An 18923-nucleotide genomic window follows, 5' to 3' on the forward strand; every position below is an offset into this window, starting at 1 on the left:
GATATTATAGATTATCTGTTGTGAGACAAATTTACAATGCCATGATAGAGGTTACTAATGTGATGAAGTTTTCTTTGGGATCATAATTGTAACCTATGTGAGCCAGGGTTTGCAGTGCCATTGTAGACAGGAACTACTGGAAATCAAAGATTCCCATGTCATAATAGATGTAACTACAGTGAGGCAAATGTAAGGTGCCATCAGATAGGTTACTATTATGAAAGATTTCTATGAGATCATAAGTGTAAGTAATTTGAGCAAAAGTGTATGGTGCCATCACAAAGATAAATACAGTGAGGTAAAAAGTTATGATGTTTTCATAGATGTATCTCCCGTGAGCAAATGCCATGATGTCATCATGTAGGTAAATGCTATGAGGTAAAAGTAACAGGGCAATCATAGGGATAAGTAGTGGGAGACTACTTTTATGGAGTCATCATACATGTAATTATCATGAGGCAAGACTCATGGTCCATTGTTGCAGATACTAATGTGAATCAAATGTTATTATGAAATCTTAAAGGTAACTGCTGTGAGGTGAAGGCTATAGTGCATTCATAGATTGAATAGTGTGGGGTAAAGGTTACGGTGCCAACATAGAGATACCCACAGTGAGGTAAATTTCTGGGGCCTTCATAGAGCACACTAATGTGAAACAAATGTATAGGTGCTATCATAGTGGTAATTACTCTGAAATAGTGGTTATGGTAACATCAGAGAGAGTGCTAATGTGAGGACTGTTTTCCTGGCACCATAAATTTAACCTTTCTGGGGCAAATTTAGAGTGCCATCACAAAAGGAACTACCATGAGGAAAATGTTACAGTGCTGTCATAGACAATAAGTACTGTTGAGGAATAACAGTTATAAGAGGGGTAACTATAGTGAGACAAAGTTTAAGGTGCCATAGGGGAGTTTACGACCATAAGTAAAAGGTTTCTATTGAATCATAAAGGTTAATAATTCAAAGTAAAGATTCTGTTGCCCTCATAGAGGGTGATTACTGTGAGGCAAATTTAATGTGCCATTCTAGATGGAAATACTGTGAGATAAAATGTAGGAAGCCATCAAGGAGGTAACATTTTCAGGCATTATTTTTGGGTGCCAACATAAAAGTAACATATTTCAAGGTATGGTTTTGGTGCCATCATATGTATAACTAGAGTGAGGCAAAAGTTTCTACGCTATCATAAAGGTAACCTCGAAGTGGCAAGAGTACTGGGCAAACATAGAGGTACCTACTATGCGATAAAGGTTACAGTGTGTTTACAGAGGTTTCTACTCTAAGGTAAATGTTTCAATGGTATCATGAAGGTAAATACATGAGATGTAAAAGTCATGGGGCCATGATAGATGAAACTAGAGTTAAACTAAGTTTACAGGGCCATTATATATGTATCTACTGTGAAGTAAAATTTTCTGTGCCATCATACAAATTTGTATTGTGAAGCAAAATTTAAGGTGCCATCACAGAGCAAACTACTGGGAATAAAGCTTAAGGTGACATATAGATGTAACTATAATGAGGTAGATGTTGTAGTGCATTATAGAGGTTTCTACTATTTGACAGACGTCTCTGTTGCATCATAAAGGTGACTATGGTGAGGTAATATCTGTGGTGCAATCACGTAGATTAGTTAATATAAAGCACAAGTCGTGGTGCCAGCACAGAGGTGCCCAATGTGAGGCTGAGTTACACTGTTATTATAGAAGGAACTACTGTGATGCAAATTGCCTGGTGAATTTTTGGAGTAAACTAGAGAGGGGCAAAAGATAGGTGACATCCTAAAGGAAACTACCATGAGGCAAATGTGTGGTTTCCGTCATAGAAGTAATTAACATGAGACAATGGTTACAGAGCCACCATAGAAGGAACTACAGTGAAGCAAAAGTTATGGAGCCATCACAGAGGTAACTACTTCAAGGCCTAAGTTATGATTCCACCCCAGAGGCACATAATGTGAGACAAATCTTATGGTGCTATCATAGACAAAAGTACTGTGAGGAAAAGATTACCTTGACATCCCAAGTGTAACTACTGAAAAATAACTGTTACAGTGCATTCATAGAGGTTTCTTTTGTGTAGCAAAGTTTTCTGAAGCATCATAAGGTACCAATGGTAAGGTAAGTTATATGGTACAATCATTAATGTTAAATACTATCAGATAAAATTTATAAAATTTAATCATGTCAATCCAGATGTAATATAAAATAGAGTTACAGTGCTATTATACAGGTAAATACAGGGAAGTAAATGTTACAGTGCAATCATAGATTGGAATCACTTTTTGGTAAAAGTACATGCTATCATAGAAGTTACTATGAGGCAAAGACAAAGTGACATCTTAGAGGATATTACAGTGAGGCAAAAGACGCTGCCCATAATAGAGGTAACTACTGTGAGGCAATGTTGTGATGACATCATAGAGGTTATAAATGTGAGGAAAGATTTCCTTGGCATCATAAAGATGAGGCAATGGTAGCAATGTGAGAATAGATGGGAACTTCTCAGAGGCAGAGATTATGAGGCCATAGAAGGAGCTACAGTGAGGCAAAGTTTAAGGTGCCATCTGACAAATTAGTGCTGTGAAGCAGAAGTTTCCATAGCATCTTAAAAGTAATTAATTGCAGGTAAAATTTATGATGTCCTCATAGTTGTATTTACTGTGTGGTAAAAGTTATGATGTAATTAAAGAAGAAATTACTGTGAGACAAAGTTACAGTGCCATCATATATGTACTATTGCAAGGTAAATGTAACAATACCATCATAGATATAAGGTTATGGTACCATCATAGATATAACTCTTCTGAGGCAAAGGTTTCTTTGCTATCAAGAGACTACAACTGAGAGGTAAATCTCATGGTGCCATCACAGGGGTAACTATGTGAGGTAAATATTACCATGACATCTTAGAGTTAAATTCTGTGTGGTAAAGGTTATGATGCATTTATAGTGGTAAATATTATGGTAAAAGTTATGGTACCAACATAGCGGTATCCTCAGTGAGGTAAAGTTAGGGTGCCATCAGAGAGTAAAATTATGTGAACCAAAGATAAAGGTGCCATCAATGAGGTAACTACTGTGTGTGGCAATGGTTACAGTAATACTATAGACAGTATTAATGTGAGTATTTATTTCTCTGGCATCCTAAACCCAAACATTGTGAGGCAATGTTTATGTTGATTTCATAGATGGTAACTTCTATGAGAAAAATTTAGGTGTCATCATTGATGGAACCACTGTAAGGAAAATTTAAGTGTTATCATAGATGGAACAATTGTGAGGGAAATGATAAAGTGTTATGAGAGAGATAAGTGTAGGAAGGCAAATTTTAAGGTCTATACAAGAGTTTATTACTGTTAAGCAAAGTTTGTGTGGCATGACAAAATTAACTAATTGGTTGTACAATGTATGTTGACAACATAGAGTGTAATTAGTGTGATATAATATATAAGGTGCCATCTTAGAGGCAAATACTGTCAGGTAAAACTTATGGTGCCATCATAAATATAACTACTCATCAGACATAGTTTATGATGCCATATTGAAGGTAAATACTTTAAGGTATATGTTACAGTGACATAATAAAATTAAGTACTGGGAGGCAAAGGTAATGATGCCATAATAGAGATAACTACAGAGAGGCAAAAATTAAGATTTCATATTAGAGGAAAATGCTGTGAGGCAAATATTATGGTGACATCACAACCCAACTAGTGTGATGAAAAGTTTACTGTTGACATCTTAAATGTGAATAAAGTGAGACAAATGTTACCATGCTTACATAGAGAATAATACTGGAATTCAAAGGATTCCATGGCATCATTAAGGAAAGTTGTGAAGGGTAACGTTTATGGTGCCATCATATGGTTTAAATAGTTTGAGCTAAGATGTGTGGTACCAACACAGAGATCCCCATTGTTAGATAAAGTTACATTGCCACTATAGAGGTCAATATATGAGATAAATGCTACAGGGCTAATTTAAAATCTTTTAAAATTATTGTACTGGGAGTACATTATGACATTTAGCAATGTTCTTGTGATGTATATAATAGTTGAATTCACCACCTCCACCATTCTCTTTTATCACTCTCCCCCATCCTTGGAATAGTTTCAAAAGGTCTCATTTTTCCATTTCATACATGCGTACATATTTCCACTACATTCAATTCACCTTCCCACACCCTTTCCTTTTATCCCTCACCTCACACTGGTACCAATCTCCAAACAGGAGCAGATTTTCCTTCCTATTCTCTGTTTTTGAAAAACAGACATTTTTATTTGTTTAAGATAGCTAATGGGGTGTTTCATATTGACATTTCCATGTATATATGTATTCTAACCCAAATTATCCCATCCTCTCTACTTTTCTCCTTTCTACCTTGATCCCCTTCTTGTGGTGATTTTGATAGTTTAAAAAATTCTGTGTTCATTCTTTTTTTTTTTCAACATATTAACAGTTTTTTTTTCATTTTTCTTTTATTATTCATTTGTGCATACAAGGCTTGGTTCATTTCTCCCCCCTGCCCCCACCCCCTCCCTTACCACCCACTCCGCCCCTTCCCTCTCCCCCCCCAGCAGAAACTATTTTGCCCTTATTTCTAATTTTGTTGTAGAGAGAGTATAAGCAATAATAGGAAGGAACAAGGGTTTTTGCTTCTATGTTCATTCTTGTATAGAAAATATATCAACCATGTTCACCTTTTTAACTTCCTCCTTTTACCCTCCCCCTGCCATTCACGACCTCCTTTTAGCATGACCTGATTTTATAATATTGCTTTCATTTGTATTAGCTCTATATTTCAAATATGAGAGAAAACATGTGGCCATTGGATTTCTGAACTTGGCTAATTTTCCTTAAGGTGATGTTCTCCAGTTCCATCCATTTACCTGCAAATGACAAAATTTCATTCTTCTTTGTTGGTGAATATAGTTCCATTGTATATAAATAACACACTTTTTAATCCATTCATCAGTTGTGGGGCATCTTGGCTGTTTCTACAGATTAATTATTGTGAATAATGCTGCAATAAACATGGGTGAGCAGGTGTCCTTATTGTAACTTGACATGTTCCTTCAGGTATATTACTAGTAGCCGTGGTATTTCTGGATTATATGGTAGTTCTAGTTTCAATTTTTTAAGGAGCCTCCCTCCTGTTTTCCACAGTGGTTGTATTAAATTACATTCCCACTAGCAGTGTATGAGAGTTCCTTTTCCTTCACATTCTAGTCAACATTTTTTGTTGTTTGTGTTCTTGTTGATAGCCAGAAAATTCTAACAGGAGTGAGGTGGAATTTTAATGTGGTTTTGATTTGCATTTCCTTTATAGTCAGGAATAGTGTGGTTTTTGGTTATTTGGACTTCTTTGAAACACCTTTGTTCAATTTACTTTCCCAATTATTCACAAGTCATTGATTTTTGGGGGGTGAATTTAGTTTTCTTGAGTTACCTGTGTATTCTATTATTACTCCATTGTCAGATGGCAAAGGCATTTTCCCATTTTGTGGTTGCCTCTTCAATTTTGTGACCATTTCTTTTGCTGTGCAGAAGCTTTTAAGTTTCATGTAGTCCCATTTGTCAATATTTTCTCTTAACTACTTTTCCACTTGAATTCTATTTGGAATGTACTTGCCTATGCCTACAAGTTCCAGTGTATTCCCCACTGTTTCCTGTACAGTGTCATCATAGATGATAAGTATTGTCTGGCAAAGGTTAGGTACAATTATAGAGGTTAGTAATGTATGGAATGTTTTCCCTGGCATCATAATGGTGACATATGTAAAGTCAAGTTAACAGTGCCATCATAGGCAGAAATTACTATGAGATAAATGTTGAAGTATGGTCAGAAATGGTAAATATGGTGAGGTAAAAGTAAATGTGTCATTGTACAGGTAACTGATGTGAGGCTAAATTAAGGTGACATACATATAGCTATTGTACAAAGCTTATGTTGCCATCATCATGGGTAATTGCTGAGAGATAAATATTCAGTTACTATCCTAGAGGTTAGTATATGAACTGAAAGTTATGATACCATTATAGAAGTCACATACAGTAGGAAAGTTTATGGTGCCATCATAACTATGATAAGTCCAAGTTTGTGTCAGCAGGGCTCTGCTGGCTCACTCCTGTAATCCTAGCTACTCAAGAGACAGAGATCAGGAGTATCTCAGTTCCAAGCCTGACCAGGCAAATAGTTTGCAAGACCGATTCTCAAAAAAAAAAAAAAATTCTGATGGGAATGGCTCAAGGTATAGGCCCTGAGTTTAAATACCGGTACCACCAAAAAAAGTTTCTGTGTCATCATGAGGTAATGAGATAATTTCTGTGAGGAAAACATTACATATCAGTATACATATAAGTACTGTGAGGTAACAGTCACAATATATTTTTTATTTTACTGGGGGTATAATGTTACCTATACACAAGTTTATACAGTATATCATAGTTGAATTCATGCTCTCTCCCCTGCCCCATCCCTGGAATAGATTCATCAGGTCTCATTTTTCCATTTACATACCTCTGTACACAATACCAGCACCATGTTCACCATCCCACAACTTCTCTCCTCATTTTCTCCCCACACAATGGTACTAACCTCCAGAGAGGACCTGTTCTGCCCCCTTATTCATCATTTTTACTCAAAAAGACAATGTTGTTTGTTTATATATCCACAGAGAAAGTTTCCTAACCCAAATTGGTTGATTCCCCTCTATTTTTCTTCTTTCTTAGTCCCCATCTTATGGTGATTTCAACAGGTTTAAAACTTGTATATCCAGTCTTATACAGGAAGTACATAAACCATATTCACCTACCTAACTTCCTCATTTTCACTCCCTCTCACATTGATGGCCTCCCTTAATGAGTTACAGTGCTTCCATGACTTCATAAAGGTAACTAATTTGAAGTAAAGATTATGCTGCAACCAAAGGGAGTAATTCCTTTGAGATAACTCTTCAGTGAAAACAGAGGTAAATACTCTGAAGTAAATGTTTCTATGCTTTCTTAGACATAACTACTGTGCAGCAAGTGCTACAGTGCCTTCATAGATGTAAATACATGACATGAAAGTCACGGTGCCATCATAGAGAAATATTTTGCCTACAATGAGAAATGTTTACACAGCCAACAAATATGAAACTACTGAGAAGTGAAGTTTTCTAAAGCTCACATAGAGATTTCTACTGTGAAGCAAAGTTTAAGATGCCTTCATATCATTAATCACTATAATGTTTATGGTGACATCATAAAGGCAGCTACTCTAGGTAAATGTTATGGTCCCTTATAGAGGTTTCTACTGTGAGGTAAAACTTTCCCTGGCATCATAAATGTAGTTGAGGTGAGGTAACATTTGTAGTGACAACATATTAGTTAATTCCTGTAAATGTTATGGTGTCAACATAGATCTACATATTGTTAGGTAAATTTAGTGTGTCATTATAGAGGCAAATGCCATGAGGAAAAGTAATGGAAACATCTTAGAGAAAACTATAGTGAGGCAAAAGAGAGGGGACATTATAGAGTTAACTACTATGTGGACATATGAAGGTGTCATCACAGAGGTAATTAGTGTGAGACAGTGGTTATAGAGTCATATAAGGATCTACAGTGAGGCAAAAGTTACAGAGCCATCATGGAGGTAACTCCAGTGAGATAAAATTTAAGATGTCATAAAAGATGTTATTACTGTTAGGCAAGATTATTATGACATGATCAAGGTGTTGGCATAAAGTATGTGTTGCCAATTTATAAGATAATACTATGAGCTAAAATACATGATGCCGAAATTGAATTACCATTGTGAGACAAAATGACAATGCTTTTATAGAGGTAAATACTATGAGGTAAAAGTTGCAGTGCTATCCTAGATGGTTACTACATTTTGATGAAAGTTAGGGGCCATAATAGAATTTACTAGTATGAGGAAAGTTTTTTGGTATCATAAATGTAACCTGTGTGAGACCAAGTTGACAGTGCCATCATAAACAGGATCTAATGTGAAGTGATTGTAATTGTGCTATCATAGATAGAACTATGGAGAAGCAAAGTTTAAGGTACCATAAGAGAATACTTCTGTGAGTCAAAAGTTTCTGCAGCATTGTAGTGGTAACTAATTTGAAGTAAAAGTTATGGGACCAACATAGAGGGTAACAACTGTAAGTGAAATGTTATGGTGCCATAACACAGGTAAATACTGTGAGGCAAAGATTATGGTACCATCATACGTATAACTATGTAATGCAAGCTTTCCTATAACATCATAAAGATTTTAAGGCAAAGTTTACTCTGCTATCATAGAGATTACTACTGTGTGGCAAATTGTATGGTGCCATTGTAAAGTTTACTAATGTGAGAGAAGTTTTTGCTGGTTTCATAAACTATGAGAAGCAAATTTTGCAATGTCATAAGAGAAAGAAAATACTCTGAGACAAATACTTTGGTCTCATCATGGAAGCTACTACAGTGAGGCAAAGTTTAAATTGCCACAAGAGTGCTTACTACTACGTGGCACAGTTTCCTGTGGCATGATAAAGGTAACTAATTTGATGTAAATTTTATGTTGCCATCATAGAGAGTAATTACTGTGATATAAATGTTACACTGCCATCCTAGAGGTTCATTCTATGAGAAAAAAGTTATGGTACCATCACAGATGTAGGTACTATGAAGTGAATGTTATTGAATGTTATGGTGCTTTCACAGAGGTTACTGCTAAGAAACACGTGTTCTCTGTCACCATAAAGGTAAACGTGAGAAAACGTTCACAGGCTAACCATATGGATTAATTACTGTGAGCTATAAAGATTATTGCATTAAAACAATGGTACACAATGTCAGGTAAGATTTCAGAATCATAATAGATGGTAACTACTGTGAGGCAAATTTAAGGTACAATCATAGCTAGAAGTATTGTGAGGTAAATATTGGTGCCATCATAGCAGTAAATACTGTCAGGCAAAGGTTATGGAATCATCACTGAGGTTGCTAATGTGATGCACTTTTCCTTTGCTATGTGAAGCAAAGTTTACAGTGTCCTCACAGAGTGTAACTACTGTGAGGCCAACATTACATGCCATCATAGATGGAACCACTCTGTAGCAAATGTTATAGTGCAACAATAGATCATTAATGTGAGGAAAGGTTTCTTTGGCATCATAAAGATAACCTATGAAGAGGCAAATGTTGCATTGGTTCATGTACTACTGTGAGGTAAAAGACATGGTACCATCATAGTGGTAACTGCTCTGAGACAATGCTTATGGTGCCATCATAGAGGTAACTCCATAGGCAAAGGTTATAGTGACAAGATATATGTAGCTAATGTGATGCAAACTTTTCTGTGCCATCACAAAGATTATAATTGTGAAGCATAATTTGCAATGCTATCACAGGAGTAAATACTTCTAGGCAAAGTTCATGGTAACATCATGTAAGTTACTAATGTGATGAATCTTTCTCCTGCCATGATAACATTAACCTCTGAGAGACAAAACCTCTGGTAAAGATTACAGTGCAATTCTAGACTAACTACTGTCAGGCAACAGATTCTGTGCCATCATAGAAGTTTATATTATAAGGCAAAGAACACAGCGCCATCACAGTTGTAAATACTGTGTGGTATTTATTCTGTGTCATCATAGAGATAACTATATCGATGCATAAGTTAGAGTAGCATAATAGAGGTAAACATTTTCAGGTAATTTTTACTGTGCCATCACAGAGGTACTTATGCTGAGGCAAAGTTTACAGTGCCATCATAGGTGTTAGAAGATGTAATCACTCTGAGAAAAATTAACATTGCCAACATATACATACCCGATGTGATGCAGAGTTTTCTGTGCCATCATAGAAATAAGTGGCTGTGAGGTAACAGTTATGGTGCCTTCCTAGGGGTAACTAATTTGAGGCTATCACTTGAGGTGTAAGTAATTTATGATGCCATCTGAGAGGTAACAATGTGTGAAAATGGTCCCCTTGCATCATATAGATAATATCTGAGAAGCAAAGATTATAGTGTCATTGTATGTATGAAGTACTGTGAAAATACTACATGGTAATGGTCACAGTGCCATCCTTGACTGTATAAACTTAAAGGCAACATTTTTGTACTATTGTAAAGATTATTACTGTGAAATAAGGTCACAGTATCTTTATAGAGGTAAATGCTATGAGGTAAAAATTACAGTGCCATCATAGTTTACTTTTTGTTAGGCAAAGATTATATGTCAAGATAGTGGTACTCTCTGTGAAGTAAAGTTACAGTGCCATTTCTATATAAATATGGGAAGTAAAGATAACAGTGCCATCATTTTAGTATGCCATCATAGCAGTAAATATTGTTAAGTTATAAGTTTCAGTGCCATCATAGACGTGACCACAGTGAGATAAGGTTTATGATGACATCAAACACGAAACTACTATGAGGCAAAGGTTTCTATGCCATTATATAGTTAACTACTGTTGGGCAAATTTTATTGTACTAAATTTTTTAGTTTAGTAGAGGTAACTAAAGTGAGGTAAAGTCTACAGAGCATCCAATAAGAATTACTCTGTAAGGAAAAGTCGGTGACATCAAAAGGTAACTATGTGAAGTTAAGTGCATCATAACATCACATATGTTAATTAGCATGATGTAAGGTTATGGTGCCAACAAAGATATCCCCACTGTGGGGGAAAATTATGGTGCCATCATAGAAGAAAATACTGTGAAATCATAGTGGAACTACTGTGAGGCAAAAATTAATGTGCCATAGACGAGGTTAAAATGTAAGATAATAGTTTCTATGCCATGACAAAGGTAACAATTTTTTTCCTTTATTGTTGTGATGGGTGAGTATATATTGTGGCAATTACACAGATTCTTACAATGTATCAAGTGTATCATATATGAATGCACCTCCTCAACCATTCTCCTTCATCTCCCTCTCCTGGCATAGTTTCAACAGGTATCATTTTTGCATTTACTTACATACATACACATTTTTGGCACTGTATTTACCCTCCTACACCTTTTCCCAGTACCTCCCCTCTCCCACTGGTGCCATCCTTGCTCCCTGGGCAAGTATTGCTCTGCCCTCCTGTTCTCTGATTTTGTAGAAGAAAAATGAGAAAAGAGAAAATGTAAAACATGACATTTTAGCTTGTTTGAGATAAAGGTAGCTACACAGGGCCTTTCCTTGTGATATTTCCATGTATGTATGTATTATAACCCCAATTGGTTTATCTCCTCAAATTTTTTTCATTCTACCTTATTCCCTTTCTTATGGAAGTTGTAGTTGATTTAAGATATCTATATTTTTTCTTGTATAGAAAGAATATCAACCCTATTCAAGTTTTTAGTTTTCCTACCCCTCCCATGCATGACCTCCTTTTATTGTGACCAGTGTTTCATAATATTGCTACATTTGTGTTAGGTCTATATACCACAAATGAGAGAGAACATGTGACTCATAGCCTTCTGTGCCTGGTTAGTTTCACTTAAGATGACGTTTTCCAGTTCCATCCATTTACATGTGAATGGCAAAATTTCATTGTTCTTTGTGGCTGCATAAAATTTTGTTGTATACAAATATGACATTTTCTTAATCCATTCATCAATAGTGGGGCATCATAGCTGCTTCCATAGCTTAGCTATTGTGAATAGTGCTGCAATAAACATAGGTGCACAGGTGCTTTTGTTGTAAGCTGACTCAGTCTGTTGAGTATATCCATAGGATTTGTATTGCTGGATTGTATGGCGGTCTATTTTTAGGTTCTTAAGGAGCCTCCATACTGTTTTCCATAGTTGTTGTACTATCTTACAATCCCATCAGCAGTGTATGAGGCTTCCTTTTCCCTGAATCCTTGCCAACATTTATCATCATTTGTGTTCTCGATGGTAGCAGTTCTAACAGGAAAAGGGTGGAATCTTAATGTGGTTTTGATTTGCATTTCCTTTATGGGCAGGGATGGTGAGCATTTTTTCATGTGTTCTTTAGCCATTTGAGCTTCGTCCCTTGAAAAGGCTCTGTTTAGTTAATTTGCCAATTTCTTCATTGGGTCATTGATTTTTTTGTGAGTTTAGTTTTTTTGAGCTCCCTCTACATTTTGGTTATCAACCCTTTATAAGATATATTGCAGGCAAAGATTTTTCCCATTCTGTGAGTGGACTCTTCTATTTAGAGTCCATTTCTTTTGTTGTACAGAAGCTTTGTAATTTCATATAGTCCTATTTGTCCATTCTTTCTGTTAGTTGCTGAGTTACTTGGATTCTACTGAGGAAGTCTGCTTATGCCTATTGCTTCCAGTGTATTCCCTGCTCTTTCCTGTAGTAGTGTCAAGGTTTCAGGTTGTATATTAAGGTCCTTAATTCACTTTGAGTTTATACTTGTACAGGGTGATAAACATGACTCTATTTTCAGTTTTCTGTATGTGGATGTTCAGTTTTCCCAACAACATTTGTTGAAAAGGTTGTCTTTTTGCCATTGCATGTTTTTGGTGCCATCATCAAAAATTAGGTAGACATAGTTGTGTGGGATTATATCCAGGCCTTCCATTCTGTTCCGCTCATCTTCCTATCTGTTTTTGTGCCAGTACCATGCTGTTTTTATTGCTATGGCTCTGAAGTATAGTTTGAAATCAGGTATTGGGAAAACTCCAGTGTTGCTCTTTTTGCTCAGTACTGCCTTGGTCTTTTGTGTTTTGAGATGAACTTTGGTGGTGATTTTTCAATCTCTATGATGAATTTCATTGGGGTATTGATAGAAATTTGGTTGAACATATAGATTGCTTTTGGAAATACAATCATTTTTACTATGTTGATTCTATCATCTGTGGTCTTCAATTTCTTTCTTCAATGATTTGTAGAATCAGAGGTCATTCACATCCTTTGTTAAGTTTATTCCTAGGTATTTGATTTTTTAAGGCTATTGTAAATGGAATTGTTTTCCTATATTCTACCTCAATCTGTTCATTGTTGGTATATAGAAAGACTGCTGAGTTTTATGAGTTAATTTTGTATCCTGCTACTTTGCTGAAGCTGTTCATGGTATCTTGCAGTTTTTTTAGGTCTTTGAGGTATATAGTTATCTCATCTGTTAATAGGAATGGTTTAATTTCTTCCTTACCTATTTTTATTACTTTTAGTTCTTCTTCTTGCCTTATTGTTCTGGCTAGACAATAGGGTGACATTAAAAAGGTAATTGCTGTGAGGCACAGGTTATGCAGTTTCAGCATAAAGGTAGATAACCATGAGATAAAGTTAATTGTGCCATGATAGAGTCATCTACTGTGAGGAAAAGGTTTCTGTGTCATCATAGAGATAAATATTGTGAGGCAAAGATTTAATTTAATCATTGAAGTAACTAATGTAATATAAGTTTACAATACACACATAGATGTTTTACTGTGGGGCAAAGGATTCCATGGTCACTGTTGTAAAGTTTATAACATAAAATGCAGGTTAATTACTGTGAGATAAATGATAGTTTTCAAAAACAGAGGCACCCAATAAGAGTTAAAGTTACAATGCCTTCATAGAAGTAATTAATGTGAAGAAAGCTTTCCAAAGCATCATAAATGTAATATACAAGAGTCAAGGTTGATGGCATCATCATAGATGGCAACAACTGTGAGGTAAATATTAAAGTTCTGTCATAGACAGTAAATACTGTTAGAATAAGTAGGTGTCATCTAGAGGTTTTCAATTCATCATGAAGATTGTTAATTTGAGATAATGTTTATAGTGATATCATAGAGTAAAAAAGTCCTGTAGGGAATGGTTACTTTGGCATCCTAGAAGTAAGTGCTGTGAGAAAAAGCTATGGTAACTAATGTGAAGCAAAATTATACAAGTAACTACTGCAAGGCAAAGCTATGAACTGCACCTTCATAGAGGTATTGCTGTGAGGCAATAAGTTCTGTGTCATTACAAAAGTAACACTGTGAGTAACGTTTAAGGTGCCATCATAGAGGTAAGCACTGTGGAGCAAATATTACAGTGCTATCATGGATATAAATATTGTGTAGCAAAGTTTTTTGTGCCATCAAAGAAGTGACTGCATTTAGGAAATGATAACATTGCCATAATAGATGTAAATATTATGAGGTAAAATTTAGAGTAGCATCATATGGTAACAACTGAAAGGCATATTCTACGTGTCTGCATAGTGATGGCTATTTGAGGCAAATATCTGTTGCCATATGTGATATCTTCTTAGAGGCAAAGAGTAGTTGCCATCAGAATTAACTACTGTGTGGTAAAGTTTATGGTGATATCATAGAGGTAACTTTTGTGAAGTTATTGTTACTGTGCAATAATAGAGGTAGCCACTATGTGGAAAAGGCTACACAGTCATTATTGAGCTAATTATTGTGATGAGGTTGTTATGGCTTCATAATAGAAGTAACTACAATGAGGAAAGATTCTGGTGCCATCATCAAAGTAAATACTGTGAGGCAAAGTTGATGGTAATTAATATGAGGCAAAGGCTATGGCACATCACAGAGTTTTCTTCTATGAGATAAAAGTTGCAGTGTATTCATAAATGCTTCAAATGTGAAGGAAAGTATTCTGTGATATAAAAAAGGAACCATTATGAGGTAAGTGAAAAACTGTGAGATAAAGGTTATGCTAAATATACAGGAATCCACTGTGAGTACCAGTTATTGTATAATCAGAGAACAAACTACTCTTAGGCAAATGTGAAGGTACCATCATATAGGTAACTGCTCTTAGGCAAAGATTATTTCACCCCATAACTACCATTAAAGGAAAATTTTCTGTGCCATAATAGAGATGGTTACTGAGAAGCAAAGACTGTGGTGGTATTATATAGGTAACTACTGTGATGGAAATTAATGGTCACATCATCACAGAGGAAACTAAAATGATGCAAAAGTTAGGTGCCCTCATACAGGTAACAAAATGAGGCAAATGTGAATGTGCCACCATAGAGTTAACTACACTGAGGTAAATATTATAATGTCACCTTAGATGTTACTACAGCAAAGAAAAATTTTCCACAGCATGTTAAAAGTAAATACTGTGTGAAAAGGGATATGGTACCTTCAGATAAGTTCTGTGAGTCAAAATTATAATGCCATCGTAGATATAAATACTGTGGAGTAAATATCATGGTGCCATCATAGAAGTAACTACTCTCAGGCAATAGTTATATTGACCTCATAGATATAAATCCTGAGATATAATGGTTATCCTGTGATTTAAAGTGTCATCATAGTGGTAGCTACTGTGAGGCAAATGTTAAGGGACCATCATAGGAATTATGACTGTGAGGAAAGCTTTCCTAAGGCTTATAAAGGTAACCTATATAAGGCAAAGCTTATGGTGCCATCGTAGGCTTCACAACTATGAAGCAAATGTTTCCATAGAATGATAAATGGAACTATTGTAAGACAAAGTTTATGATGCCATTATAGATGGTAAAGACAGGGAGGTATATATTAGGTATTGTAATAGGTGTAACTATTTGAGGCAAAGTTACAATGCCATCACAGACTGTATGCAAGTGAGGTAAAGATTCATTGCCATCAAAAAGATAACTACTCTGAATCAAAGATTTCCCTGGTATCATAAAAAACAACCTATGTTATGCAAAATTTACAGTACCATCAGAGACAGAAACTAATTTGGGGTAAAATTTGCATTGTTATAGTACAGTGTAGTTACTGTGATGTGAGGCAACTGTGTCTCACATCATGGAAATAGTTATTATAAGAAAATTCTTAAGGTGCCATCATAGAAATAACTACTATTTGTTAAAGTTAATGGTGACTATTGGAGATAAGGACTGTGAGGCAAAGTTAACAGTGACATATTCGAGGTAACTATGGAGAGGCATAGTAATGATGCCATAAGGATACAATTAAGGAGAATTTACAATGACATCTTAAAGGTAACTAACATTAGATAAAACTTATGGTTCCTTTATAGAGCTTTAACTATGAGGCAATGATTGTGGCAGGACCTAAAATATAAGTACTGGGAGGGACATGTGATAATGTAGTCATGAAGTTTTTATACTGTGAGGTAAAGGTTATAGTGCATTCATAGAGGTAAATAATATGAAACATATTACCTGTTGCCATATACAATAATATCTATGAGGCAAACATTTCTGTGCCATCAGAGATGTAAATATGAGGGGGAAATTATGTTCCTTTATAAAGGTAACTACTGTGGGGGAAAGGATATGGTGACTTTTAGAAAAAAGTATTGTGATATTAGAAAGGTGACATTGTGGAGGTAACATGAGGCAAAAGAAAAGGTACCATCATAGATGTAATTCCTATGAAGCAATGGATATATAGACATGGTAAATGGAACCATGGTGTGTCAAAATTGTAGTGCAATCAATGAGGTAACTTCAGTGAGACAAAGTTTAAGGTGTTGTAGAGAGCTTAACTACGGAGATGAAAAAATTATGACATAATAAAGATTAACTTGAGGTACAGATTTTGTGGCTTCATAGATGGTAACTCCTATGAGGTAAAGTTATGGTGCATTAATTCATGTAAATACTGAGAGGTAAAATTTACAGGACCATTATATAGGTTAATGACTGAGAGTCAAAATTTATCATGGCAAAACAAAGGTACCCACCTTGAGGAAAGTTACAGAATCATCATGTTATAGTGCTATGACAGAGGTAAATATGTGAGGTGTAAATTATGGTACCATTGTAGAGGTATCTACTGTGTGGCATATATTATGGAGTCACAAACATAGCTACGGTGGCAAAGTTTTCTGTGACATCACAGAGATTACTTCTGTGTGGCAGTTTATGTTGTGATTATAGAGGTAACTAGTGTGACACAAATCATACAGGGCCATCCTAGAAGTAACTACTGTGAGGAAAATATGGTACCATCAAAGAGATAAATACAGGGAGAGAAAAAGCAATGGTGCCATCATGGAGTTAACTACTTTGAAGTAATTGTTACTGTGCCATCATAAAGGTAACTAGTATGAGACAAAGGTTACAGGGACATCATACACATAACTAATGTGACTCAGTTTTCTGTGTCATTGATATAAACACTGCAAGACAAAGATTACAGTGCCATCATAGAGGTAACAATTGTGAGGCAAAGTTTATGGTACCATCATATATGGGAATACTGTGAGGTAACTGTTACAAGGCCATGCTAGACTGTAACTACAATCAGCAAAGTGCCATCATAGACATTACCTATGTGGCAAACTTCAAAATGCCCTCTTAAACATAAATGCTGTGAGGTGAAACTGAGGGTGTCTTCCTAGACCTTATTGGTGTGAGATAAAGTGTATGGTCTCATCACAGTGGTACTCAGTGTGAAATAGTTACAGTGTCATTTTAGAGGTAAAACCTAAGAGGTTAAGATTACAGTATCATCATGTTATTTAACCATCATAGATGCAAATCTTCTGAGGTAAAAATCACAGTGCCATAAAAAATTTAGCTGTTGTTAAACAAATGTTATAGTGTGATTACTAATGTAACTATAGCAAGGCAAAGTTTCTGTGGCTCATTAGAGATTACTACTGTATACAAATATTACAGTGTCATCATAGTGGTGAGAATCTTACAGGGCCATCAATGAGTAACTACTGCAAGATAAATATTAAGGTTACATTTTAGATGTAACCACTGTGAAGTACATTCAGAGAGGCAGATACTGCAAGATAACTTTCTGTGACATAGTGGTAACTAGTGTGAGTCAAATCTTACAGGGCCTTCATAGAGGGTAATTCCTCTGTGGTAATGGTTTCAGCAATACTGGTAAATACTGTGATGTAAAGGTTACTCTGACATCATAGAGGTAACTAATGTCAGGAAATGTTTACAGTGCATGATAGATGTTTGTTCTGTGAGGCAAAAGTGATGGTACCATCATAGATGTAACTACTGTGAGGTTTAGTATACTGTGAAACATACATGTAACTACAGTGAGGTAAACCCTGTGCCATCGTAGTGATTAATACTTTGAGGCAGTTTATGGAACCATCCTAGGATTAAATAATGTGAGTTCAGTATATTGTGAGATTAGAGAGGTGACTGAGGCAAAGGTTATGGTGTATAAATAGAGATTTTACTGTCTGTGATAACTTTGTAAACCTTGCTTCACTGTACTTACTTTTACGATGGAACAGTATCCTTACCTCACAATACTTCCCTGGATAATGACACATAACTTATGTATTTCAGAAGTTACAATCATAGGTTTTACCATACTTTGCCTCTAATATTTACCCATTTGTTAGCATCTAACATTAGTCTCCCAGCAGTTAGGATGTATGGTGGCATCATTAATTCTAACTCATGATAGTCACTTTTATTCTGTTATGTAAATTTTTGCCTCACAGTATTTACCTTCAGTATGGCACCTTAACACTTGCCTTACAGTATTTCCATTTATGATTGCACTTATTATTTGCCTCACTGTAGTCACCATCTATGACAGCAATGTACTTTTTATTTCATGGTATTTTATGCCTGAAATGATGCCATAATATTTGTGTTACAAATGTTTCCTTTATGATGCTGGTTTAGCCTTTCTTCATATCAGTAAACTCTATGATGGAACTTTATTTTCTCTCACAGTAATTACCTCTCTGATAGCACTGTAATCTTTGCCTCTCCATAGTTACTTGAATGATGCCATTGAAATCTTTCCTCAAAGTAGTTACCTCTCTGATGACACTGTAACCTTTGCCTCACCATAGCTACTTGAATGATGCCAATGAAGTCTTTCCTCAAAGTAGTTACCTCTGTTTGTCACCATAACCATTACCACACAATAATTACCTTTATGATAGCTCCATAAACTCTCAATAGTTATTTCTATGATGGCATCCTATCCTATACTTAACATTAATTGCACTTATGATGACATTGAAATATTTCCCTGAGAGTTGTTAACTCTATGCTGGCACTT

The 18923-nt window shown here is 35.5% G+C and overlaps 1 long non-coding RNA gene across 4 annotated transcripts in view; it reads left to right on the forward strand.

Annotated features, from left to right (window-relative positions):
• LOC141417461 (uncharacterized) overlaps positions 1-18923 on the forward strand; it is a 66990-nt gene that overhangs the window by 40330 nt on the left and 7737 nt on the right. The window lies entirely within an intron of this gene.

The sequence above is a fragment of the Castor canadensis genome, chromosome 15 (assembly GCF_047511655.1).
Source record: "Castor canadensis chromosome 15, mCasCan1.hap1v2, whole genome shotgun sequence".
Lineage (NCBI taxonomy): Eukaryota > Metazoa > Chordata > Mammalia > Rodentia > Castoridae > Castor > Castor canadensis.